This window comes from Rhea pennata, unplaced genomic scaffold, assembly GCF_028389875.1.
Source record: "Rhea pennata isolate bPtePen1 unplaced genomic scaffold, bPtePen1.pri scaffold_23_1, whole genome shotgun sequence".
NCBI classification, from domain to species: Eukaryota; Metazoa; Chordata; class Aves; order Rheiformes; family Rheidae; genus Rhea; species Rhea pennata.
This window is the reverse complement of record NW_026907675.1, coordinates 498,895-523,097: the sequence shown is the minus strand read 5'-3', so window position 1 is coordinate 523,097 and position 24,203 is coordinate 498,895.

Genomic DNA, 24,203 nt, shown 5'->3' with positions numbered 1-24,203 from the left:
GTGCCTTTTGGTGTGGCCATTGGTGCTGTGGCTGGTGCCTTGTGGCCCAGGGTGTGCGAGGCCAGAGCTGGAGGCAGCATTGTGAGGTCACTTGTGCCTGTGTGCCTTGGCGGGCTGTGCTAGGGTGTTGGCTGCTGCTGGTGGTGGTGGTTGTGAGGTCTCTTGTGAAGCAGTGCGTGCTAGGCCAGTGCTGGTTGCCTGGCTGCTCTTGGCAGCTGTGAGGTGAGTGCTGCGTGAGGCCCTGGCAGGCATGTGTCAGTGTGGGAAGGTGCTGTTTGTCCTTGGGAGGTGCCTTTTGGTGTGGCCATTGGTGCTGTGGCTGGTGCCTTGTGGCCCAGGGTGTGCGAGGCCAGAGCTGGAGGCAGCATTGTGAGGTCACTTGTGCCTGTGTGCGTTGGCGGGCTGTGCTAGGGTGTTGGCTGCTGCTGGTGGTGGTGGTTGTGAGGTCACTTGTGAAGCAGTGCGTGCTAGGCCAGTGCTGGTTGCCTGGCTGCTCTTGGCTGCTGTGAGGTGAGTGCTGCGTGAGGCCCTGGAAGGCATGTGTCAGTGTGGGAAGGTGCTGTTTGTGCTTGGGAGGTGCCTTTTGGTGTGGCCGTTGGTGCTGTGGCTGGTGCTTTGTGGCCCAGGGTGTGAGAGGCCAGAGCTGGAGGCAGCATTGTGAGGTCACTTGTGCCTGTGTGCCTTGGCGGGCAGTGCTAGGGTGTTGGCTGCTGCTGGTGGTGGTGGTTGTGAGGTCACTTGTGAAGCAGTGCGTGCTAGGCCAGTGCTGGTTGCCTGGCTGCTCTTGGCAGCTGTGAGGTGAGTGCTGCATGAGGCCCTGGCAGGCATGTGTCAGTGTGGGAAGGTGCTGTTTGTCCTTGGGAGGTGCCTTTTGGTGTGGCCATTGGTGCTGGGGCTGGTGCCTTGTGGCCCAGGGTGTGCGAGGCCAGAGCTGGAGGCAGCATTGTGAGGTCACTTGTGCCTGTGGGTCTTGGCGGGCAGTGCTAGGGTGTTGGCTGCTGCTGGTGGTGGTGGTTGTGAGGTCACTTGTGAGCAGTGCGTGCTAGGCCAGTGCTGGTTGCCTGGCTGCTCTTGGCAGCTGTGAGGTGAGTGCTGCGTGAGGCCCTGGCAGGCATGTGTCAGTGTGGGAAGGTGCTGTTTGTGCTTGGGAGGTGCCTTTTGGTGTGGCCATTGGTGCTGTGGCTGGTGCCTTGTGTCCCAGGGTGTGCGAGGCCAGAGCTGGAGGCAGCATTGTGAGGTCACTTGTGCCTGTGTGCCTTGGCGGGCTGTGCTAGGGTGTTGGCTGCTGCTGGTGGTGGTGGTTGTGATGTCTCTTGTGAAGCAGTGCGTGCTAGGCCAGTGCTGGTTGCCTGGCTGCTCTTGGCAGCTGTGAGGTGAGTGCTGCGTGAGGCCCTGGCAGGCATGTGTCAGTGTGGGAAGGTGCTGTTTGTCCTTGGGAGGTGCCTTTTGGTGTGGCCATTGGTGCTGTGGCTGGTGCTTTGTGTCCCAGGGTGTGCAAGGCCAGAGCTGGAGGCAGCATTGTGAGGTCACTTGTGCCTGTGTGCCTTGGCGGGCTGTGCTAGGGTGTTGGCTGCTGCTGGTGGTGGTGGTTGTGAGGTCACTTGTGAAGCAGTGCGTGCTAGGCCAGTGCTGGTTGCCTGGCTGCTCTTGGCAGCTGTGAGGTGAGTGCTGCGTGAGGCCCTGGCAGGCATGTGTCAGTGTGGGAAGGTGCTGTTTGTCCTTGGGAGGTGCCTTTTGGTGTGGCCATTCGTGCTGTGGCTGGTGCTTTGTGGCCCAGGGTGTGAGAGGCCAGAGCTGGAGGCAGCATTGTGAGGTCACTTGTGCCTGTGTGCCTTGGCGGGCAGTGCTAGGGTGTTGGCTGCTGCTGGTGGTGGTGGTTGTGAGGTCACTTGTGAAGCAGTGCGTGCTAGGCCAGTGCTGGTTGCCTGGCTGCTCTTGGCAGCTGTGAGGTGAGTGCTGCGTGAGGCCGTCGCAGGCATGTGTCAGTGTGGGAAGGTGCTGTTTGTGCTTGGGAGGTGCCTTTTGGTGTGGGCATTGGTGCTGTGGCTGGTGCCTTGTGTCCCAGGGTGTGAGAGGCCAGAGCTGGAGGCAGCATTGTGAGGTCACTTGTGCCTGTGTGCCTTGGCAGGCAGTGCTAGGGTGTTGGCTGCTGGTAATGGTGGTTGTGAGGTCACTTGTGAAGCAGTGCGTGCTAGGCCAGTGCTGGTTGCCTGGCTGCTCTTGGCAGCTGTGAGGTGAGTGCTGCGTGAGGCCCTGGCAGGCATGTGTCAGTGTGGGAAGGTGCTGTTTGTCCTTGGGAGGTGCCTTTTGGTGTGGCCATTGGTGCCATGGCTGGTGCCTTGTGGCCCAGGGTGTGCGAGGCCAGAGCTGGAGGCAGCATTGTGAGGTCACTTGTGCCTGTGTGCCTTGGTGGGCAGTGCTAGGGTGTTGGCTGCTGCTGGTGGTGGTGGTTGTGAGGTCTCTTGTGAAGCAGTGCGTGCTAGGCCAGTGCTGGTTGCCTGGCTGCTCTTGGCAGCTGTGAGGTGAGTGCTGCGTGAGGCCCTGGCAGGCATGTGTCAGTGTGGGAAGGTGCTGTTTGTCCTTGGGAGGTGCCTTTTGGTGTGGCCATTGGTGCTGTGGCTGGTGCCTTGTGGCCCAGGGTGTGCGAGGCCAGAGCTGGAGGCAGCATTGTGAGGTCACTTGTGCCTGTGTGCGTTGGCGGGCTGTGCTAGGGTGTTGGCTGCTGCTGGTGGTGGTGGTTGTGAGGTCACTTGTGAAGCAGTGCGTGCTAGGCCAGTGCTGGTTGCCTGGCTGCTCTTGGCTGCTGTGAGGTGAGTGCTGCGTGAGGCCCTGGAAGGCATGTGTCAGTGTGGGAAGGTGCTGTTTGTGCTTGGGAGGTGCCTTTTGGTGTGGCCGTTGGTGCTGTGGCTGGTGCTTTGTGGCCCAGGGTGTGAGAGGCCAGAGCTGGAGGCAGCATTGTGAGGTCACTTGTGCCTGTGTGCCTTGGCGGGCAGTGCTAGGGTGTTGGCTGCTGCTGGTGGTGGTGGTTGTGAGGTCACTTGTGAAGCAGTGCGTGCTAGGCCAGTGCTGGTTGCCTGGCTGCTCTTGGCAGCTGTGAGGTGAGTGCTGCATGAGGCCCTGGCAGGCATGTGTCAGTGTGGGAAGGTGCTGTTTGTCCTTGGGAGGTGCCTTTTGGTGTGGCCATTGGTGCTGGGGCTGGTGCCTTGTGGCCCAGGGTGTGCGAGGCCAGAGCTGGAGGCAGCATTGTGAGGTCACTTGTGCCTGTGGGTCTTGGCGGGCAGTGCTAGGGTGTTGGCTGCTGCTGGTGGTGGTGGTTGTGAGGTCACTTGTGAAGCAGTGCGTGCTAGGCCAGTGCTGGTTGCCTGGCTGCTCTTGGCAGCTGTGAGGTGAGTGCTGCGTGAGGCCCTGGCAGGCATGTGTCAGTGTGGGAAGGTGCTGTTTGTGCTTGGGAGGTGCCTTTTGGTGTGGCCATTGGTGCTGTGGCTGGTGCCTTGTGGCCCAGGGTGTGCGAGGCCAGAGCTGGAGGCAGCATTGTGAGGTCACTTGTGCCTGTGTGCCTTGGCGGGCTGTGCTAGGGTGTTGGCTGCTGCTGGTGGTGGTGGTTGTGAGGTCTCTTGTGAAGCAGTGCGTGCTAGGCCAGTGCTGGTTGCCTGGCTGCTCTTGGCAGCTGTGAGGTGAGTGCTGCGTGAGGCCCTGGCAGGCATGTGTCAGTGTGGGAAGGTGCTGTTTGTCCTTGGGAGGTGCCTTTTGGTGTGGCCATTGGTGCTGTGGCTGGTGCCTTGTGGCCCAGGGTGTGCGAGGCCAGAGCTGGAGGCAGCATTGTGAGGTCACTTGTGCCTGTGTGCGTTGGCGGGCTGTGCTAGGGTGTTGGCTGCTGCTGGTGGTGGTGGTTGTGAGGTCACTTGTGAAGCAGTGCGTGCTAGGCCAGTGCTGGTTGCCTGGCTGCTCTTGGCTGCTGTGAGGTGAGTGCTGCGTGAGGCCCTGGAAGGCATGTGTCAGTGTGGGAAGGTGCTGTTTGTGCTTGGGAGGTGCCTTTTGGTGTGGCCGTTGGTGCTGTGGCTGGTGCTTTGTGGCCCAGGGTGTGAGAGGCCAGAGCTGGAGGCAGCATTGTGAGGTCACTTGTGCCTGTGTGCCTTGGCGGGCAGTGCTAGGGTGTTGGCTGCTGCTGGTGGTGGTGGTTGTGAGGTCACTTGTGAAGCAGTGCGTGCTAGGCCAGTGCTGGTTGCCTGGCTGCTCTTGGCAGCTGTGAGGTGAGTGCTGCATGAGGCCCTGGCAGGCATGTGTCAGTGTGGGAAGGTGCTGTTTGTCCTTGGGAGGTGCCTTTTGGTGTGGCCATTGGTGCTGTGGCTGGTGCCTTGTGGCCCAGGGTGTGCGAGGCCAGAGCTGGAGGCAGCATTGTGAGGTCACTTGTGCCTGTGGGTCTTGGCGGGCAGTGCTAGGGTGTTGGCTGCTGCTGGTGGTGGTGGTTGTGAGGTCACTTGTGAAGCAGTGCGTGCTAGGCCAGTGCTGGTTGCCTGGCTGCTCTTGGCAGCTGTGAGGTGAGTGCTGCGTGAGGCCCTGGCAGGCATGTGTCAGTGTGGGAAGGTGCTGTTTGTGCTTGGGAGGTGCCTTTTGGTGTGGCCATTGGTGCTGTGGCTGGTGCCTTGTGGCCCAGGGTGTGCGAGGCCAGAGCTGGAGGCAGCATTGTGAGGTCACTTGTGCCTGTGTGCCTTGGCGGGCTGTGCTAGGGTGTTGGCTGCTGCTGGTGGTGGTGGTTGTGATGTCTCTTGTGAAGCAGTGCGTGCTAGGCCAGTGCTGGTTGCCTGGCTGCTCTTGGCAGCTGTGAGGTGAGTGCTGCGTGAGGCCCTGGCAGGCATGTGTCAGTGTGGGAAGGTGCTGTTTGTCCTTGGGAGGTGCCTTTTGGTGTGGCCATTGGTGCTGTGGCTGGTGCTTTGTGTCCCAGGGTGTGCAAGGCCAGAGCTGGAGGCAGCATTGTGAGGTCACTTGTGCCTGTGTGCCTTGGCGGGCTGTGCTAGGGTGTTGGCTGCTGCTGCTGGTGGTGGTTGTGAGGTCACTTGTGAAGCAGTGCGTGCTTGGCCAGTGCTGGTTGCCTGGCTGCTCTTGGCAGCTGTGAGGTGAGTGCTGTGTGAGGCTGTCGCAGGCAGTGTCAGTGTGGGAAGGTGCTGTTTGTGCTTGGGAGGTGCCTTTTGGTGTGGCCATTGGTGCTGTGGCTGGTGCTTTGAGGCCCAGGGTGTGAGTGGCCAGAGCTGGAGGCAGCATTGTGAGGTCACTTTTGCCTGTGTGCCTTGGCAGGCAGTGCTAGGGTGTTGGCTGCTGCTGCTGGTGGTGGTTGTGAGGTGACTTGTGAAGCAGTGCGTGCTAGGCCAGTGCTGGTTGCCTGGCTGCTCTTGGCAGCTGTGAGGTGAGTGCTGCGTGAGGCCCTGGCAGGCATGTGTCAGTGTGGGAAGGTGCTGTTTGTGCTTGGGAGGTGCCTTTTGGTGTGGCCATTGGTGCTGTGGCTGGTGCCTTGTGGCCCAGGGTGTGCGAGGCCAGAGCTGGAGGCAGCATTGTGAGGTCACTTGTGCCTGTGTGCCTTGGCGGGCAGTGCTAGGGTGTTGGCTGCTGCTGGTGGTGGTGGTTGTGAGGTGACTTGTGAAGCAGTGCGTGCTAGGCCAGTGCTGGTTGCCTGGCTGCTCTTGGCAGCTGTGAGGTGAGTGCTGCATGAGGCCCTTGCAGGCATTTGTCAGTGTGGGAAGGTGCTGTTTGTCCTTGGGAGGTGCCTTTTGGTGTGGGCATTGGTGCTGTGGCTGGTGCCTTGTGTCCCAGGGTGTGCGAGGCCAGAGCTGGAGGCAGCATTGTGAGGTCACTTGTGCCTGTGTGCCTTGTCGGGCAGTGCTAGGGTGTTGGCTGCTGCTGGTGGTGGTGGTTGTGAGGTCACTTGTGAAGCAGTGAGTGCTAGGCCAGTGCTGGTTGCCTGGCTGCTCTTGGCAGCTGTGAGGTGAGTGCTGTGTGAGGCCCTGGCAGGCATGTGTCAGTGTGGGAAGGTGCTGTTTGTCCTTGGGAGGTGCCTTTTGGTGTGGCCATTGGTGCTGTGGCTGGTGCTTTGTGGCCCAGGGTGTGAGAGGCCAGAGCTGGAGGCAGCATTGTGAGGTCACTTGTGCCTGTGTGCCTTGGCGGGCAGTGCTAGGGTGTTGGCTGCTGCTGGTGGTGGTGGTTGTGAGGTCTCTTGTGAAGCAGTGCGTGCTAGGCCAGTGCTGGTTGCCTGGCTGCTCTTGGCAGCTGTGAGGTGAGTGCTGCGTGAGGCCCTGGCAGGCATGTGTCAGTGTGGGAAGGTGCTGTTTGTCCTTGGGAGGTGCCTTTTGGTGTGGCCATTGGTGCTGTGGCTGGTGCCTTGTGGCCCAGGGTGTGCGAGGCCAGAGCTGGAGGCAGCATTGTGAGGTCAGTTGTGCCTCTGTGCCTTGGTGGGCAGTGCTAGGGTGTTGGCTGCTGCTGGTGGTGGTGGTTGTGAGGTCACTTGTGAAGCAGTGCGTGCTAGGCCAGTGCTGGTTGCCTGGCTGCTCTTGGCAGCTGTGAGGTGAGTGCTGCGTGAGGCCCTGGCAGGCATGTGTCAGTGTGGGAAGGTGCTGTTTGTCCTTGGGAGGTGCCTTTTGGTGTGGCCATTGGTGCTGTGGCTGGTGCCTTGTGGCCCAGGGTGTGCGAGGCCAGAGCTGGAGGCAGCATTGTGAGGTCACTTGTGCCTGTGTGCCTTGGCGGGCAGTGCTAGGGTGTTGGCTGCTGCTGGTGGTGTTGGTTGTGAGGTGACTTGTGAAGCAGTGCGTGCTAGGCCAGTGCTGGTTGCCTGGCTGCTCTTGGCAGCTGTGAGGTGAGTGCTGCGTGAGGCCCTGGCAGGCATGTGTCAGTGTGGGAAGGTGCTGTTTGTCCTTGGGAGGTGCCTTTTGGTGTGGCCATTGGTGCTGTGGCTGGTGCTTTGTGTCCCAGGGTGTGCAAGGCCAGAGCTGGAGGCAGCATTGTGAGGTCACTTGTGCCTGTGTGCCTTGGCAGGCAGTGCTAGGGTGTTGGCTGCTGGTGGTGGTGGTTGTGAGGTCACTTGTGAAGCAGTGCGTGCTTGGCCAGTGCTGGTTGCCTGGCTGCTCTTGGCAGCTGTGAGGTGAGTGCTGTGTGAGGCTGTCGCAGGCATGTGTCAGTGTGGGAAGGTGCTGTTTGTGCTTGGGAGGTGCCTTTTGGTGTGGCCATTGGTGCTGTGGCTGGTGCTTTGAGGCCCAGGGTGTGAGAGGCCAGAGCTGGAGGCATCATTGTGAAGTCACTTGTGCCTGTGTGCCTTGGCAGGCAGTGCTAGGGTGTTGGCTGCTGCTGGTGGTGGTGGTTGTGAGGTGACTTGTGAAGCAGTGCGTGCTAGGCCAGTGCTGGTTGCCTGGCTGCTCTTGGCAGCTGTGAGGTGAGTGCTGCGTGAGGCCCTGGCAGGCATGTGTCAGTGTGGGAAGGTGCTGTTTGTGCTTGGGAGGTGCCTTTTGGTGTGGCCATTGGTGCTGTGGCTGGTGCCTTGTGGCCCAGGGTGTGCGAGGCCAGAGCTGGAGGCAGCATTGTGAGGTCACTTGTGCCTGTGTGCCTTGGCGGGCAGTGCTAGGGTGTTGGCTGCTGCTGGTGGTGGTGGTTGTGAGGTGACTTGTGAAGCAGTGCGTGCTAGGCCAGTGCTGGTTGCCTGGCTGCTCTTGGCAGCTGTGAGGTGAGTGCTGCATGAGGCCCTTGCAGGCATGTGTCAGTGTGGGAAGGTGCTGTTTGTCCTTGGGAGGTGCCTTTTGGTGTGGGCATTGGTGCTGTGGCTGGTGCCTTGTGTCCCAGGGTGTGCGAGGCCAGAGCTGGAGGCAGCATTGTGAGGTCACTTGTGCCTGTGTGCCTTGTCGGGCAGTGCTAGGGTGTTGGCTGCTGCTGGTGGTGGTGGTTGTGAGGTCACTTGTGAAGTAGTGCGTGCTAGGCCAGTGCTGGTTGCCTGGCTGCTCTTGGCAGCTGTAAGGTGAGTGCTGTGTGAGGCCCTGGCAGGCATGTGTCAGTGTGGGAAGGTGCTGTTTGTCCTTGGGAGGTGCCTTTTGGTGTGGCCATTGGTGCTGTGGCTGGTGCTTTGTGGCCCAGGGTGTGAGAGGCCAGAGCTGGAGGCAGCATTGTGAGGTCACTTGTGCCTGTGTGCCTTGGCGGGCAGTGCTAGGGTGTTGGCTGCTGCTGGTGGTGGTGGTTGTGAGGTCTCTTGTGAAGCAGTGCGTGCTAGGCCAGTGCTGGTTGCCTGGCTGCTCTTGGCAGCTGTGAGGTGAGTGCTGCATGAGGCCCTGGCAGGCATGTGTCAGTGTGGGAAGGTGCTGTTTGTGCTTGGGAGGTGCCTTTTGGTGTGGCCATTGGTGCTGTGGCTGGTGCCTTGTGGCCCAGGGTGTGCGAGGCCAGAGCTGGAGGCAGCATTGTGAGGTCAGTTGTGCCTCTGTGCCTTGGTGGGCAGTGCTAGGGTGTTGGCTGCTGCTGGTGGTGGTGGTTGTGAGGTCACTTGTGAAGCAGTGCGTGCTAGGCCAGTGCTGGTTGCCTGGCTGCTCTTGGCAGCTGTGAGGTGAGTGCTGCGTGAGGCCCTGGCAGGCATGTGTCAGTGTGGGAAGGTGCTGTTTGTGCTTGGGAGGTGCCTTTTGGTGTGGCCATTGGTGCTGTGGCTGGTGCCTTGTGGCCCAGGGTGTGCGAGGCCAGAGCTGGAGGCAGCATTGTGAGGTCACTTGTGCCTGTGTGCCTTGGCGGGCAGTGCTAGGGTGTTGGCTGCTGCTGGTGGTGGTGGTTGTGAGGTCACTTGTGAAGCAGTGCGTGCTAGGCCAGTGCTGGTTGCCTGGCTGCTCTTGGCAGCTGTGAGGTGAGTGCTGCATGAGGCCCTTGCAGGCATGTGTCAGTGTGGGAAGGTGCTGTTTGTCCTTGGGAGGTGCCTTTTGGTGTGGCCATTGGTGCTGTGGCTGGTGCCTTGTGTCCCAGGGTGTGCGAGGCCAGAGCTGGAGGCAGCATTGTGAGGTCACTTGTGCCTGTGTGCCTTGTCGGGCAGTGCTAGGGTGTTGGCTGCTGCTGGTGGTGGTGGTTGTGAGGTCACTTGTGAAGCAGTGCATGCTAGGCCAGTGCTGGTTGCCTGGCTGCTCTTGGCAGCTGTGAGGTGAGTGCTGCGTGAGGCCCTGGCAGGCATGTGTCAGTGTGGGAAGGTGCTGTTTGTCCTTGGAAGGTGCCTTTTGGTGTGGCCATTGGTGCTGTGGCTGGTGCCTTGTGGCCCAGGGTGTGCGAGGCCAGAGCTGGAGGCAGCATTGTGAGGTCACTTGTGCTTGTGTGCCTTGGCGGGCTGTGCTAGGGTGTTGGCTGCTGCTGGTGGTGGTGGTTGTGAGGTCTCTTGTGAAGCAGTGCGTGCTAGGCCAGTGCTGGTTGCCTGGCTGCTCTTGGCAGCTGTGAGGTGAGTGCTGCGTGAGGCCCTGGCAGGCATGTGTCAGTGTGGGAAGGTGCTGTTTGTGCTTGGGAGGTGCCTTTTGGTGTGGCCATTGGTGCCGTGGCTGGTGCCTTGTGGCCCAGGGTGTGCGAGGCCAGAGCTGGAGGCAGCATTGTGAGGTCAGTTGTGCCTCTGTGCCTTGGTGGGCAGTGCTAGGGTGTTGGCTGCTGCTGGTGGTGGTGGTTGTGAGGTCACTTGTGAAGCAGTGCGTGCTAGGCCAGTGCTGGTTGCCTGGCTGCTCTTGGCAGCTGTGAGGTGAGTGCTGCGTGAGGCCCTGGCAGGCATGTGTCAGTGTGGGAAGGTGCTGTTTGTGCTTGGGAGGTGCCTTTTGGTGTGGCCATTGGTGCTGTGGCTGGTGCCTTGTGGCCCAGGGTGTGCGAGGCCAGAGCTGGAGGCAGCATTGTGAGGTCACTTGTGCCTGTGTGCCTTGGCGGGCAGTGCTAGGGTGTTGGCTGCTGCTGGTGGTGGTGGTTGTGAGGTGACTTGTGAAGCAGTGCGTGCTAGGCCAGTGCTGGTTGCCTGGCTGCTCTTGGCAGCTGTGAGGTGAGTGCTGCGTGAGGCCCTGGCAGGCATGTGTCAGTGTTGGTACGTGCTGTTTGTCCTTGGGAGGTGCCCTTTGGTGTGGCCATTGTTGCCGTGGCTGGTTTCTTGTGTCCCAGGGTATGAGAGGCCAGAGCTGGAGGCAGCATTGTGAGGTCACTTGTGCCTGTGTGCCTTGGCGGGCAGTGCTAGGGTGTTGGCTGCTGCTGGTGGTGGTGGTTGTGAGGTCACTTGTGAAGCAGTGCGTGCTAGGCCAGTGCTGGTTGCCTGGCTGCTCTTGGCAGCTGTGAGGTGAGTGCTGCGTGAGGCCCTGGCAGGCATGTGTCAGTGTGGGAAGGTGCTGTTTGTCCTTGGGAGGTGCCTTTTGTTGTGGCCATTGGTGCTGTGGCTGGTGCTTTGTGGCCCAGGGTGTGAGAGGCCAGAGCTGGAGGCAGCATTGTGAGGTCACTTGTGCCTGTGTGCCTTGGCGGGCAGTGCTAGGGTGTTGGCTGCTGCTGGTGGTGGTGGTTGTGAGGTCTCTTGTGAAGCAGTGCGTGCTAGGCCAGTGCTGGTTGCCTGGCTGCTCTTGGCAGCTGTGAGGTGAGTGCTGCGTGAGGCCCTGGCAGGCATGTGTCAGTGTGGGAAGGTGCTGTTTGTCCTTGGGAGGTGCCTTTTGGTGTGGCCATTGGTGCTGGGGCTGGTGCCTTGTGGCCCAGGGTGTGCGAGGCCAGAGCTGGAGGCAGCATTGTGAGGTCACTTGTGCTTGTGTGCCTTGGCGGGCTGTGCTAGGGTGTTGGCTGCTGCTGGTGGTGGTGGTTGTGAGGTCACTTGTGAAGCAGTGCGTGCTAGGCCAGTGCTGGTTGCCTGGCTGCTCTTGGCAGCTGTGAGGTGAGTGCTGCGTGAGGCCCTGGCAGGCATGTGTCAGTGTGGGAAGGTGCTGTTTGTGCTTGGGAGGTGCCTTTTGGTGTGGCCATTGGTGCTGTGGCTGGTGCCTTGTGGCCCAGGGTGTGCGAGGCCAGAGCTGGAGGCAGCATTGTGAGGTCAGTTGTGCCTCTGTGCCTTGGTGGGCAGTGCTAGGGTGTTGGCTGCTGCTGGTGGTGGTGGTTGTGAGGTCACTTGTGAAGCAGTGCATGCTAGGCCAGTGCTGGTTGCCTGGCTGCTCTTGGCAGCTGTGAGGTGAGTGCTGCGTGAGGCCCTGCAGGCATGTGTCAGTGTGGGAAGGTGCTGTTTGTCCTTGGGAGGTGCCTTTTGGTGTGGCCATTGGTGCCGTGGCTGGTGCCTTGTGGCCCAGGGTGTGCGAGGCCAGAGCTGGAGGCAGCATTGTGAGGTCACTTGTGCCTGTGTGCCTTGGCGGGCAGTGCTAGGGTGTTGGCTGCTGCTGGTGGTGGTGGTTGTGAGGTCTCTTGTGAAGCAGTGCGTGCTAGGCCAGTGCTGGTTGCCTGGCTGCTCTTGGCAGCTGTGAGGTGAGTGCTGCGTGAGGCCCTGGCAGGCATGTGTCAGTGTGGGAAGGTGCTGTTTGTCCTTGGGAGGTGCCTTTTGGTGTGGCCATTGGTGCTGTGGCTGGTGCCTTGTGGCCCAGGGTGTGCGAGGCCAGAGCTGGAGGCAGCATTGTGAGGTCACTTGTGCCTGTGTGCCTTGGCGGGCAGTGCTAGGGTGTTGGCTGCTGCTGGTGGTGGTGGTTGTGAGGTGACTTGTGAAGCAGTGCGTGCTAGGCCAGTGCTGGTTGCCTGGCTGCTCTTGGCAGCTGTGAGGTGAGTGCTGCGTGAGGCCCTGGCAGGCATGTGTCAGTGTTGGTACGTGCTGTTTGTCCTTGGGAGGTGCCTTTTGGTGTGGCCATTGTTGCCGTGGCTGGTTTCTTGTGTCCCAGGGTATGAGAGGCCAGAGCTGGAGGCAGCATTGTGAGGTCACTTGTGCCTGTGTGCCTTGGCGGGCAGTGCTAGGGTGTTGGCTGCTGCTGGTGGTGGTGGTTGTGAGGTCACTTGTGAAGCAGTGCGTGCTAGGCCAGTGCTGGTTGCCTGGCTGCTCTTGGCAGCTGTGAGGTGAGTGCTGCGTGAGGCCCTGGCAGGCATGTGTCAGTGTGGGAAGGTGCTGTTTGTCCTTGGGAGGTGCCTTTTGGTGTGGCCATTGGTGCTGTGGCTGGTGCTTTGTGGCCCAGGGTGTGAGAGGCCAGAGCTGGAGGCAGCATTGTGAGGTCACTTGTGCCTGTGTGCCTTGGCGGGCAGTGCTAGGGTGTTGGCTGCTGCTGGTGGTGGTGGTTGTGAGGTCTCTTGTGAAGCAGTGCGTGCTAGGCCAGTGCTGGTTGCCTGGCTGCTCTTGGCAGCTGTGAGGTGAGTGCTGCGTGAGGCCCTGGCAGGCATGTGTCAGTGTGGGAAGGTGCTGTTTGTCCTTGGGAGGTGCCTTTTTGGTGTGGCCATTGGTGCTGGGGCTGGTGCCTTGTGGCCCAGGGTGTGCGAGGCCAGAGCTGGAGGCAGCATTGTGAGGTCACTTGTGCTTGTGTGCCTTGGCGGGCTGTGCTAGGGTGTTGGCTGCTGCTGGTGGTGGTGGTTGTGAGGTCACTTGTGAAGCAGTGCGTGCTAGGCCAGTGCTGGTTGCCTGGCTGCTCTTGGCAGCTGTGAGGTGAGTGCTGCGTGAGGCCCTGGCAGGCATGTGTCAGTGTGGGAAGGTGCTGTTTGTGCTTGGGAGGTGCCTTTTGGTGTGGCCATTGGTGCTGTGGCTGGTGCCTTGTGGCCCAGGGTGTGCGAGGCCAGAGCTGGAGGCAGCATTGTGAGGTCAGTTGTGCCTCTGTGCCTTGGTGGGCAGTGCTAGGGTGTTGGCTGCTGCTGGTGGTGGTGGTTGTGAGGTCACTTGTGAAGCAGTGCATGCTAGGCCAGTGCTGGTTGCCTGGCTGCTCTTGGCAGCTGTGAGGTGAGTGCTGCGTGAGGCCCTGCAGGCATGTGTCAGTGTGGGAAGGTGCTGTTTGTCCTTGGGAGGTGCCTTTTGGTGTGGCCATTGGTGCCGTGGCTGGTGCCTTGTGGCCCAGGGTGTGCGAGGCCAGAGCTGGAGGCAGCATTGTGAGGTCACTTGTGCCTGTGTGCCTTGGCGGGCAGTGCTAGGGTGTTGGCTGCTGCTGGTGGTGGTGGTTGTGAGGTCTCTTGTGAAGCAGTGCGTGCTAGGCCAGTGCTGGTTGCCTGGCTGCTCTTGGCAGCTGTGAGGTGAGTGCTGCGTGAGGCCCTGGCAGGCATGTGTCAGTGTGGGAAGGTGCTGTTTGTCCTTGGGAGGTGCCTTTTGGTGTGGCCATTGGTGCCGTGGCTGGTGCCTTGTGGCCCAGGGTGTGCGAGGCCAGAGCTGGAGGCAGCATTGTGAGGTCACTTGTGCCTGTGTGCCTTGGCGGGCTGTGCTAGGGTGTTGGCTGCTGCTGGTGGTGGTGGTTGTGAGGTCTCTTGTGAAGCAGTGCGTGCTAGGCCAGTGCTGGTTGCCTGGCTGCTCTTGGCAGCTGTGAGGTGAGTGCTGCGTGAGGCCGTCGCAGGCATGTGTCAGTGTGGGAAGGTGCTGTTTGTGCTTGGGAGGTGCCTTTTGGTGTGGCCATTGGTGCTGTGGCTGGTGCCTTGTGTCCCAGGGTGTGCAAGGCCAGAGCTGGAGGCAGCATTGTGAGGTCACTTGTGCCTGTGTGCCTTGGCAGGCAGTGCTAGGGTGTTGGCTGCTGGTAATGGTGGTTGTGAGGTCACTTGTGAAGCAGTGCGTGCTTGGCCAGTGCTGGTTGCCTGGCTGCTCTTGGCAGCTGTGAGGTGAGTGCTGCGTGAGGCCCTGGCAGGCATGTGTCATTGTGGGAAGGTGCTGTTTGTCCTTGGGAGGTGCCTTTTGGTGTGGCCATTGGTGCTGTGGCTGGTGCTTTGAGGCCCAGGGTGTGCGAGGCCAGAGCTGGAGGCAGCATTGTGAGGTCACTTTTGCCTGTGTGCCTTGGCAGGCAGTGCTAGGGTGTTGGCTGCTGCTGGTGGTGGTGGTTGTGAGGTCACTTGTGAAGCAGTGCGTGCTAGGCCAGTGCTGGTTGCCTGGCTGCTCTTGGCAGCTGTGAGGTGAGTGCTGCGTGAGGCCCTGGCAGGCATGTGTCAGTGTGGGAAGGTGCTGTTTGTCCTTGGGAGGTGCCTTTTGGTGTGGCCATTGGTGCCGTGGCTGGTGCCTTGTGGCCCAGGGTGTGCGAGGCCAGAGCTGGAGGCAGCATTGTGAGGTCACTTGTGCCTGTGTGCCTTGGCGGGCAGTGCTAGGGTGTTGGCTGCTGCTGGTGGTGGTGGTTGTGAGGTCTCTTGTGAAGCAGTGCGTGCTAGGCCAGTGCTTGTTGCCTGGCTGCTCTTGGCAGCTGTGAGGTGAGTGCTGCGTGAGGCCCTGGCAGGCATGTGTCAGTGTGGGAAGGTGCTGTTTGTCCTTGGGAGGTGCCTTTTGGTGTGGCCATTGGTGCTGTGGCTGGTGCCTTGTGGCCCAGGGTGTGCGAGGCCAGAGCTGGAGGCAGCATTGTGAGGTCACTTGTGCCTGTGTGCCTTGGCGGGCTGTGCTAGGGTGTTGGCTGCTGCTGGTGGTGGTGGTTGTGAGGTCTCTTGTGAAGCAGTGCGTGCTAGGCCAGTGCTGGTTGCCTGGCTGCTCTTGGCAGCTGTGAGGTGAGTGCTGCGTGAGGCCGTCACAGGCATGTGTCAGTGTGGGAAGGTGCTGTTTGTGCTTGGGAGGTGCCTTTTGGTGTGGCCATTGGTGCTGTGGCTGGTGCCTTGTGTCCCAGGGTGTGCAAGGCCAGAGCTGGAGGCAGCATTGTGAGGTCACTTGTGCCTGTGTGCCTTGGCAGGCAGTGCTAGGGTGTTGGCTGCTGGTGGTGGTGGTTGTGAGGTGACTTGTGAAGCAGTGCGTGCTTGGCCAGTGCTGGTTGCCTGGCTGCTCTTGGCAGCTGTGAGGTGAGTGCTGCGTGAGGCCCTGGAAGGCATGTGTCAGTGTGGGAAGGTGCTGTTTGTCCTTGGGAGGTGCCTTTTGGTGTGGCCATTGGTGCTGTGGCTGGTGCTTTGAGGCCCAGGGTGTGCGAGGCCAGAGCTGGAGGCAGCATTGTGAGGTCACTTGTGCCTGTGTGCCTTGGCAGGCAGTGCTAGGGTGTTGGCTGCTGCTGGTGGTGGTGGTTGTGAGGTCACTTGTGAAGCAGTGCGTGCTAGGCCAGTGCTGGTTGCCTGGCTGCTCTTGGCAGCTGTGAGGTGAGTGCTGCGTGAGGCCCTGGCAGGCATGTGTCAGTGTGGGAAGGTGCTGTTTGTCCTTGGGAGGTGCCTTTTGGTGTGGCCATTGGTGCCGTGGCTGGTGCCTTGTGGCCCAGGGTGTGCGAGGCCAGAGCTGGAGGCAGCATTGTGAGGTCACTTGTGCCTGTGTGCCTTGGCGGGCAGTGCTAGGGTGTTGGCTGCTGCTGGTGGTGGTGGTTGTGAGGTCTCTTGTGAAGCAGTGCATGCTAGGCCAGTGCTGGTTGCCTGGCTGCTCTTGGCAGCTGTGAGGTGAGTGCTGCGTGAGGCCCTGGCAGGCATGTGTCAGTGTGGGAAGGTGCTGTTTGTCCTTGGGAGGTGCCTTTTGGTGTGGCCATTGGTGCTGTGGCTGGTGCCTTGTGGCCCAGGGTGTGCGAGGCCAGAGCTGGAGGCAGCATTGTGAGGTCACTTGTGCCTGTGTGCCTTGGCGGGCTGTGCTAGGGTGTTGGCTGCTGCTGGTGGTGGTGGTTGTGAGGTCTCTTGTGAAGCAGTGCGTGCTAGGCCAGTGCTGGTTGCCTGGCTGCTCTTGGCAGCTGTGAGGTGAGTGCTGCGTGAGGCCCTGGCAGGCATGTGTCAGTGTGGGAAGGTGCTGTTTGTCCTTGGGAGGTGCCTTTTGGTGTGGCCATTGGTGCTGTGGCTGGTGCCTTGTGGCCCAGGGTGTGCGAGGCCAGAGCTGGAGGCAGCATTGTGAGGTCACTTGTGCCTGTGTGCCTTGGCGGGCTGTGCTAGGGTGTTGGTTGCTGCTGGTGGTGGTGGTTGTGAGGTGACTTGTGAAGCAGTGCGTGCTAGGGCAGTGCTGGTTGCCTGGCTGCTCTTGGCAGCTGTGAGGTGAGTGCTGCGTGAGGCCCTGGAAGGCATGTGTCAGTGTGGGAAGGTGCTGTTTGTCCTTGGGAGGTGCCTTTTGGTGTGGCCATTGGTGCTGTGGCTGGTGCCTTGTGGCCCAGGGTGTGAGAGGCCAGAGCTGGAGGCAGCATTGTGAGGTCAGTTGTGCCTCTGTGCCTTGGTGGGCAGTGCTAGGGTGTTGGCTGCTGCTGGTGGTGGTGGTTGTGAGGTCACTTGTGAAGCAGTGCGTGCTAGGCCAGTGCTGGTTGCCTGGCTGCTCTTGGCAGCTGTGAGGTGAGTGCTGCGTGAGGCCCTGGCAGGCATGTGTCAGTGTGGGAAGGTGCTGTTTGTCCTTGGGAGGTGCCTTTTGGTGTGGCCATTGGTGCTGTGGCTGGTGCCTTGTGGCCCAGGGTGTGCGAGGCCAGAGCTGGAGGCAGCATTGTGAGGTCACTTGTGCCTGTGTGCCTTGGCGGGCAGTGCTAGGGTGTTGGCTGCTGCTGGTGGTGGTGGTTGTGAGGTCACTTGTGAAGCAGTGCGTGCTAGGCCAGTGCTGGTTGCCTGGCTGCTCTTGGCAGCTGTGAGGTGAGTGCTGCGTGAGGCCCTGGCAGGCATGTGTCAGTGTTGGAACGTGCTGTTTGTGCTTGGGAGGTGCCTTTTGGTGTGGCCATTGTTGCCGTGGCTGGTGTCTTGTGTCCCAGGGTATGAGAGGCCAGAGCTGGAGGCAGCATTGTGAGGTCACTTGTGCCTGTGTGCCTTGGCGGGCAGTGCTAGGGTGTTGGCTGCTGCTGGTGGTGGTGGTTGTGAGGTCACTTGTGAAGCAGTGCGTGCTAGGCCAGTGCTGGTTGCCTGGCTGCTCTTGGCAGCTGTGAGGTGAGTGCTGCTGAGGCCGTCGTAGGCATGTGTCAGTGTGGGAAGGTGCTGTTTGTGCTTGGGAGGTGCCTTTTGGTGTGGCCATTGGTGCTGTGGCTGGTGCCTTGTGTCCCAGGGTGTGCAAGGCCAGAGCTGGAGGCAGCATTGTGAGGTCACTTGTGCCTGTGTGCCTTGGCAGGCAGTGCTAGGGTGTTGGCTGCTGGTGGTGGTGGTTGTGAGGTGACTTGTGAAGCAGTGCGTGCTAGGCCAGTGCTGGTTGCCCGGCTGCTCTTGGCAGCTGTGAGGTGAGTGCTGCGTGAGGCCCTGGCAGGCATGTGTCAGTGTGGGAAGGTGCTGTTTGTGCTTGGGAGGTGCCTTTTGGTGTGGCCATTGGTGCTGTGGCTGGTGCCTTGTGGCCCAGGGTGTGCGAGGCCAGAGCTGGAGGCAGCATTGTGAGGTCACTTGTGCCTGTGTGCCTTGGCAGGCAGTGCTAGGGTGTTGGCTGCTTGTAATGGTGGTTGTGAGGTCACTTGTGAAGCAGTGCGTGCTTGGCCAGTGCTGGTTGCCTGGCTGCTCTTGGCAGCTGTGAGGTGAGTGCTGTGTGAGGCTGTCGCAGGCATGTGTCAGTGTGGGAAGGTGCTGTTTGTGCTTGGGAGGTGCCTTTTGGTGTGGCCATTGGTGCTGTGGCTGGTGCTTTGAGGCCCAGGGTGTGAGAGGCCAGAGCTGGAGGCAGCATTGTGAGGTCACTTTTGCCTGTGTGCCTTGGCAGGCAGTGCTAGGGTGTTGGCTGCTGCTGGTGGTGGTGGTTGTGAGGTCACTTGTGAAGCAGTGCGTGCTAGGCCAGTGCTGGTTGCCTGGCTGCTCTTGGCAGCTGTGAGGTGAGTGCTGCGTGAGGCCCTGGCAGGCATGTGTCAGTGTGGGAAGGTGCTGTTTGTCCTTGGGAGGTGCCTTTTGGTGTGGCCATTGGTGCCGTGGCTGGTGCCTTGTGGCCCAGGGTGTGCGAGGCCAGAGCTGGAGGCAGCATTGTGAGGTCACTTGTGCCTGTGTGCCTTGGCGGGCAGTGCTAGGGTGTTGGCTGCTGCTGGTGGTGGTGGTTGTGAGGTCTCTTGTGAAGCAGTGCGTGCTAGGCCAGTGCTGGTTGCCTGGCTGCTCTTGGCAGCTGTGAGGTGAGTGCTGCGTGAGGCCCTGGCAGGCATGTGTCAGTGTGGGAAGGTGCTGTTTGTCCTTGGGAGGTGCCTTTTGGTGTGGCCATTGGTGCTGTGGCTGGTGCCTTGTGGCCCAGGGTGTGCGAGGCCAGAGCTGGAGGCAGCATTGTGAGGTCACTTGTGCCTGTGTGCCTTGGCGGGCTGTGCTAGGGTGTTGGCTGCTGCTGGTGGTGGTGGTTGTGAGGTCTCTTGTGAAGCAGTGCGTGCTAGGCCAGTGCTGGTTGCCTGGCTGCTCTTGGCAGCTGTGAGGTGAGTGCTGCGTGAGGCCCTGGCAGGCATGTGTCAGTGTGGGAAGGTGCTGTTTGTGCTTGGGAGGTGCCTTTTGGTGTGGCCATTGGTGCTGTGGCTGGTGCCTTGTGGCCCAGGGTGTGCGAGGCCAGAGCTGGAGGCAGCATTGTGAGGTCAGTTGTGCCTCTGTGCCTTGGCGGGCTGTGCTAGGGTGTTGGCTGCTGCTGGTGGTGGTGGTTGTGAGGTCACTTGTGAAGCAGTGCGTGCTAGGCCAGTGCTGGTTGCCTGGCTGCTCTTGGCAGCTGTGAGGTGAGTGCTGCGTGAGGCCCTGGAAGGCATGTGTCAGTGTGGGAAGGTGCTGTTTGTCCTTGGGAGGTGCCTTTTGGTGTGGCCATTGGTGCTGTGGCTGGTGCTTTGTGGCCCAGGGTGTGAGAGGCCAGAGCTGGAGGCAGCATTGTGAGGTCACTTGTGCCTGTGTGCCTTGGCGGGCAGTGCTAGGGTGTTGGCTGCTGCTGGTGGTGGTGGTTGTGAGGTGACTTGTGAAGCAGTGCGTGCTAGGCCAGTGCTGGTTGCCTGGCTGCTCTTGGCAGCTGTGAGGTGAGTGCTGCGTGAGGCCGTGGCAGGCATGTGTCAGTGTTGGAACGTGCTGTTTGTGCTTGGGAGGTGCCTTTTGGTGTGGCCATTGTTGCCGTGGCTGGTGTCTTGTGTCCCAGGGTATGAGAGGCCAGAGCTGGAGGCAGCATTGTGAGGTCACTTGTGCCTGTGTGTCTTGGCGGGCAGTGCTAGGGTGTTGGCTGCTGCTGGTGGTGGTGGTTGTGAGGTCACTTGTGAAGCAGTGCGTGCTAGGCCAGTGCTGGTTGCCTGGCTGCTCTTGGCAGCTGTGAGGTGAGTGCTGCGTGAGGCCCTGGCAGGCATGTGTCAGTGTGGGAAGGTGCTGTTTGTGCTTGGGAGGTGCCTTTTGGTGTGGCCATTGGTGCTGTGGCTGGTGCCTTGTGGCCCAGGGTGTGCGAGGCCAGAGCTGGAGGCAGCATTGTGAGGTCACTTGTGCCTGTGTGCCTTGGCGGGCTGTGCTAGGGTGTTGGCTGCTGCTGGTGGTGGTGGTTGTGAGGTCACTTGTGAAGCAGTGCGTGCTAGGCCAGTGCTGGTTGCCTGGCTGCTCTTGGCAGCTGTGAGGTGAGTGCTGCGTGAGGCCCTGGCAGGCATGTGTCAGTGTGGGAAGGTGCTGTTTGTCCTTGGGAGGTGCCTTTTGGTGTGGCCATTGGTGCTGTGGCTGGTGCCTTGTGTCCCAGGGTGTGCAAGGCCAGAGCTGGAGGCAGCATTGTGAGGTCACTTGTGCCTGTGTGCCTTGGCGGGCAGTGCTAGGGTGTTGGCTGCTGGTGGTGGTGGTTGTGAGGTCACTTGTGAAGCAGTGCGTGCTTGGCCAGTGCTGGTTGCCTGGCTGCTCTTGGCAGCTGTGAGGTGAGTGCTGTGTGAGGCTGTCGCAGGCATGTGTCAGTGTGGGAAGGTGCTGTTTGTGCTTGGGAGGTGCCTTTTGGTGTGGCCATTGGTGCTGTGGCTGGTGCTTTGAGGCCCAGGGTGTGAGAGGCCAGAGCTGGAGGCAGCATTGTGAGGTCACTTTTGCCTGTGTGCCTTGGCAGGCAGTGCTAGGGTGTTGGCTGCTGCTGGTGGTGGTGGTTGTGAGGTGACTTGTGAAGCAGTGCGTGCTAGGCCAGTGCTGGTTGCCTGGCTGCTCTTGGCAGCTGTGAGGTGAGTGCTGCGTGAGGCCCTGGCAGGCATGTGTCAGTGTGGGAAGGTGCTGTTTGTGCTTGGGAGGTGCCTTTTGGTGTGGCCATTGGTGCTGTGGCTGGTGCCTTGTGGCCCAGGGTGTGCGAGGCCAGAGCTGGAGGCAGCATTGTGAGGTCACTTGTGCCTGTGTGCCTTGGCGGGCAGTGCTAGGGTGTTGGCTGCTGCTGGTGGTGGTGGTTGTGAGGTCTCTTGTGAAGCAGTGCGTGCTAGGCCAGTGCTGGTTGCCTGGCTGCTCTTGGCAGCTGTGAGGTGAGTGCTGCGTGAGGCCCTGGCAGGCATGTGTCAGTGTGGGAAGGTGCTGTTTGTGCTTGGGAGGTGCCTTTTGGTTTGGCCATTCGTGCTGTGGCTGGTGCTTTGAGGCCCAGGGTGTGAGAGGCCAGAGCTGGAGGCAGCATTGTGAGGTCACTTGTGCCTGTGTGCCTTGGCGGGCAGTGCTAGGGTGTTGGCTGCTGGTGGTGGTGGTGGTTGTGAGGTCACTTGTGAAGCAGTGCGTGCTAGGCCAGTGCTGGTTGCCTGGCTGCTCTTGGCAGCTGTGAGGTGAGTGCTGCGTGAGGCCCTGGCAGGCATGTGTCAGTGTGGGAAGGTGCTGTTTGTCCTTGGGAGGTGCCTTTTGGTGTGGCCATTGGTGCTGTGGCTGGTGCCTTGTGGCCCAGGGTGTGAGAGGCCAGAGCTGGAGGCAGCATTGTGAGGTCACTTGTGCCTGTGTGCCTTGGCGGGCTGTGCTAGGGTGTTGGCTGCTGCTGGTGGTGGTGGTTGTGATGTCTCTTGTGAAGCAGTGCGTGCTAGGCCAGTGCTGGTTGCCTGGCTGCTCTTGGCAGCTGTGAGGTGAGTGCTGCGTGAGGCCCTGGCAGGCATGTGTCAGTGTGGGAAGGTGCTGTTTGTCCTTGGGTGGTGCCTTTTGGTGTGGCCATTGGTGCTGTGGCTGGTGCCTTGTGGCCCAGGGTGTGCGAGGCCAGAGCTGGAGGCAGCATTGTGAGGTCAGTTGTGCCTCTGTGCCTTGGTGGGCAGTGCTAGGGTGTTGGCTGCTGCTGGTGGTGGTGGTTGTGAGGTGACTTGTGAAGCAGTGCGTGCTAGGCCAGTGCTGGTTGCCTGGCTGCTCTTGGCAGCTGTGAGGTGAGTGCTGCGTGAGGCCCTGGCAGGCATGTGTCAGTGTGGGAAGGTGCTGTTTGTGCTTGGGAGGTGCCTTTTGGTGTGGCCATTCGTGCTGTGGCTGGTGCTTTGTGGCCCAGGGTGTGAGAGGCCAGAGCTGGAGGCAGCATTGTGAGGTCACTTGTGCCTGTGTGCCTTGGCGGGCAGTGCTAGGGTGTTGGCTGCTGGTGGTGGTGGTGGTTGTGAGGTCACTTGTGAAGCAGTGCGTGCTAGGCCAGTGCTGGTTGCCTGGCTGCTCTTGGCAGCTGTGAGGTGAGTGCTGCGTGAGGCCCTGCAGGCATGTGTCAGTGTGGGAAGGTGCTGTTTGTCCTTGGGAGGTGCCTTTTGGTGTGGCCATTGGTGCTGTGGCTGGTGCCTTGTGTCCCAGGGTGTGCGAGGCCAGAGCTGGAGGCAGCATTGTGAGGTCACTTGTGCCTCTGTGCCTTGGTGGGCAGTGCTAGGGTGTTGGCTGCTGCTGGTGGTGGTGGTTGTGAGGTGACTTGTGAAGCAGTGCGTGCTAGGCCAGTGCTGGTTGCCTGGCTGCTCTTGGCAGCTGTGAGGTGAGTGCTGCGTGAGGCCCTGGAAGGCATGTGTCAGTGTGGGAAGGTGCTGTTTGTCCTTGGGAGGTGCCTTTTGGTGTGGCCATTCGTGCTGTGGCTGGTGCTTTGTGGCCCAGGGTGTGAGAGGCCAGAGCTGGAGGCAGCATTGTGAGGTCACTTGTGCCTGTGTGCCTTGGCGGGCAGTGCTAGGGTGTTGGCTGCTGCTGGTGGTGGTGGTTGTGAGGTCACTTGTGAAGCAGTGCGTGCTAGGCCAGTGCTGGTTGCCTGGCTGCTCTTGGCAGCTGTGAGGTGAGTGCTGCGTGAGGCCCTGGCAGGCATGTGTCAGTGTTGGAACGTGCTGTTTGTGCTTGGGAGGTGCCTTTTGGTGTGGCCATTGTTGCCGTGGCTGGTGTCTTGTGTCCCAGGTTATGAGAGGCCAGAGCTGGAGGCAGCATTGTGAGGTCACTTGTGCCTGTGTGCCTTGGCGGGCAGTGCTAGGGTGTTGGCTGCTGCTGGTGGTGGTGGTTGTGAGGTCACTTGTGAAGCAGTGCGTGCTAGGCCAGTGCTGGTTGCCTGGCTGCTCTTGGCAGCTGTGAGGTGAGTGCTGCGTGAGACCCTGGCAGGCATGTGTCAGTGTGGGAAGGTGCTGTTTGTGCTTGGGAGGTGCCTTTTGGTGTGGCCATTGGTGCTGTGGCTGGTGCCTTGTGGCCCAGGGTGTGCGAGGCCAGAGCTGGAGGCAGCATTGTGAGGTCAGTTGTGCCTCTGTGCCTTGGCGGGCTGTGCTAGGGTGTTGGCTGCTGCTGGTGGTGGTGGTTGTGAGGTCACTTGTGAAGCAGTGCGTGCTAGGCCAGTGCTGGTTGCCTGGCTGCTCTTGGCAGCTGTGAGGTGAGTGCTGCGTGAGGCCCTGGCAGGCATGTGTCAGTGTGGGAAGGTGCTGTTTGTCCTTGGGAGGTGCCTTTTGGTGTGGCCATTGGTGCTGTGGCTGGTGCTTTGTGGCCCAGGGTGTGAGAGGCCAGAGCTGGAGGCAGCATTGTGAGGTCACTTGTGCCTGTGTGCCTTGGCGGGCAGTGCTAGGGTGTTGGCTGCTGCTGGTGGTGGTGGTTGTGAGGTGACTTGTGAAGCAGTGCGTGCTAGGCCAGTGCTGGTTGCCTGGCTGCTCTTGGCAGCTGTGAGGTGAGTGCTGCGTGAGGCCCTGGCAGGCATGTGTCAGTGTTGGAACGTGCTGTTTGTGCTTGGGAGGTGCCTTTTGGTGTGGCCATTGTTGCCGTGGCTGGTGTCTTGTGTCCCAGGGTATGAGAGGCCAGAGCTGGAGGCAGCATTGTGAGGTCACTTGTGCCTGTGTGTCTTGGCGGGCAGTGCTAGGGTGTTGGCTGCTGCTGGTGGTGGTGGTTGTGAGGTCACTTGTGAAGCAGTGCGTGCTAGGCCAGTGCTGGTTGCCTGGCTGCTCTTGGCAGCTGTGAGGTGAGTGCTGCGTGAGGCCCTGGCAGGCATGTGTCAGTGTGGGAAGGTGCTGTTTGTGCTTGGGAGGTGCCTTTTGGTGTGGCCATTGGTGCTGTGGCTGGTGCCTTGTGGCCCAGGGTGTGCGAGGCCAGAGCTGGAGGCAGCATTGTGAGGTCACTTGTGCCTGTGTGCCTTGGCGGGCTGTGCTAGGGTGTTGGCTGCTGCTGGTGGTGGTGGTTGTGAGGTCACTTGTGAAGCAGTGCGTGCTTGGCCAGTGCTGGTTGCCTGGCTGCTCTTGGCAGCTGTGAGGTGAGTGCTGCGTGAGGCCCTGGCAGGCATGTGTCAGTGTGGGAAGGTGCTGTTTGTGCTTGGGAGGTGCCTTTTGGTGTGGCCATTGGTGCTGTGGCTGGTGCCTTGTGGCCCAGGGTGTGCGAGGCCAGAGCTGGAGGCAGCATTGTGAGGTCACTTGTGCCTGTGTGCCTTGGCGGGCAGTGCTAGGGTGTTGGCTGCTGCTGGTGGTGGTGGTTGTGAGGTCTCTTGTGAAGCAGTGCGTGCTAGGCCAGTGCTGGTTGCCTGGCTGCTCTTGGCAGCTGTGAGGTGAGTGCTGCGTGAGGCCCTGGCAGGCATGTGTCAGTGTGGGAAGGTGCTGTTTGTCCTTGGGAGGTGCCTTTTGGTGTGGCCATTGGTGCTGTGGCTGGTGCCTTGTGGCCCAGGGTGTGAGAGGCCAGAGCTGGAGGCAGCATTGTGAGGTCACTTGTGCCTGTGTGCCTTGGCGGGCTGTGCTAGGGTGTTGGCTGCTGCTGGTGGTGGTGGTTGTGATGTCTCTTGTGAAGCAGTGCGTGCTAGGCCAGTGCTGGTTGCCTGGCTGCTCTTGGCAGCTGTGAGGTGAGTGCTGCGTGAGGCCCTGGCAGGCATGTGTCAGTGTGGGAAGGTGCTGTTTGTCCTTGGGTGGTGCCTTTTGGTGTGGCCATTGGTGCTGTGGCTGGTG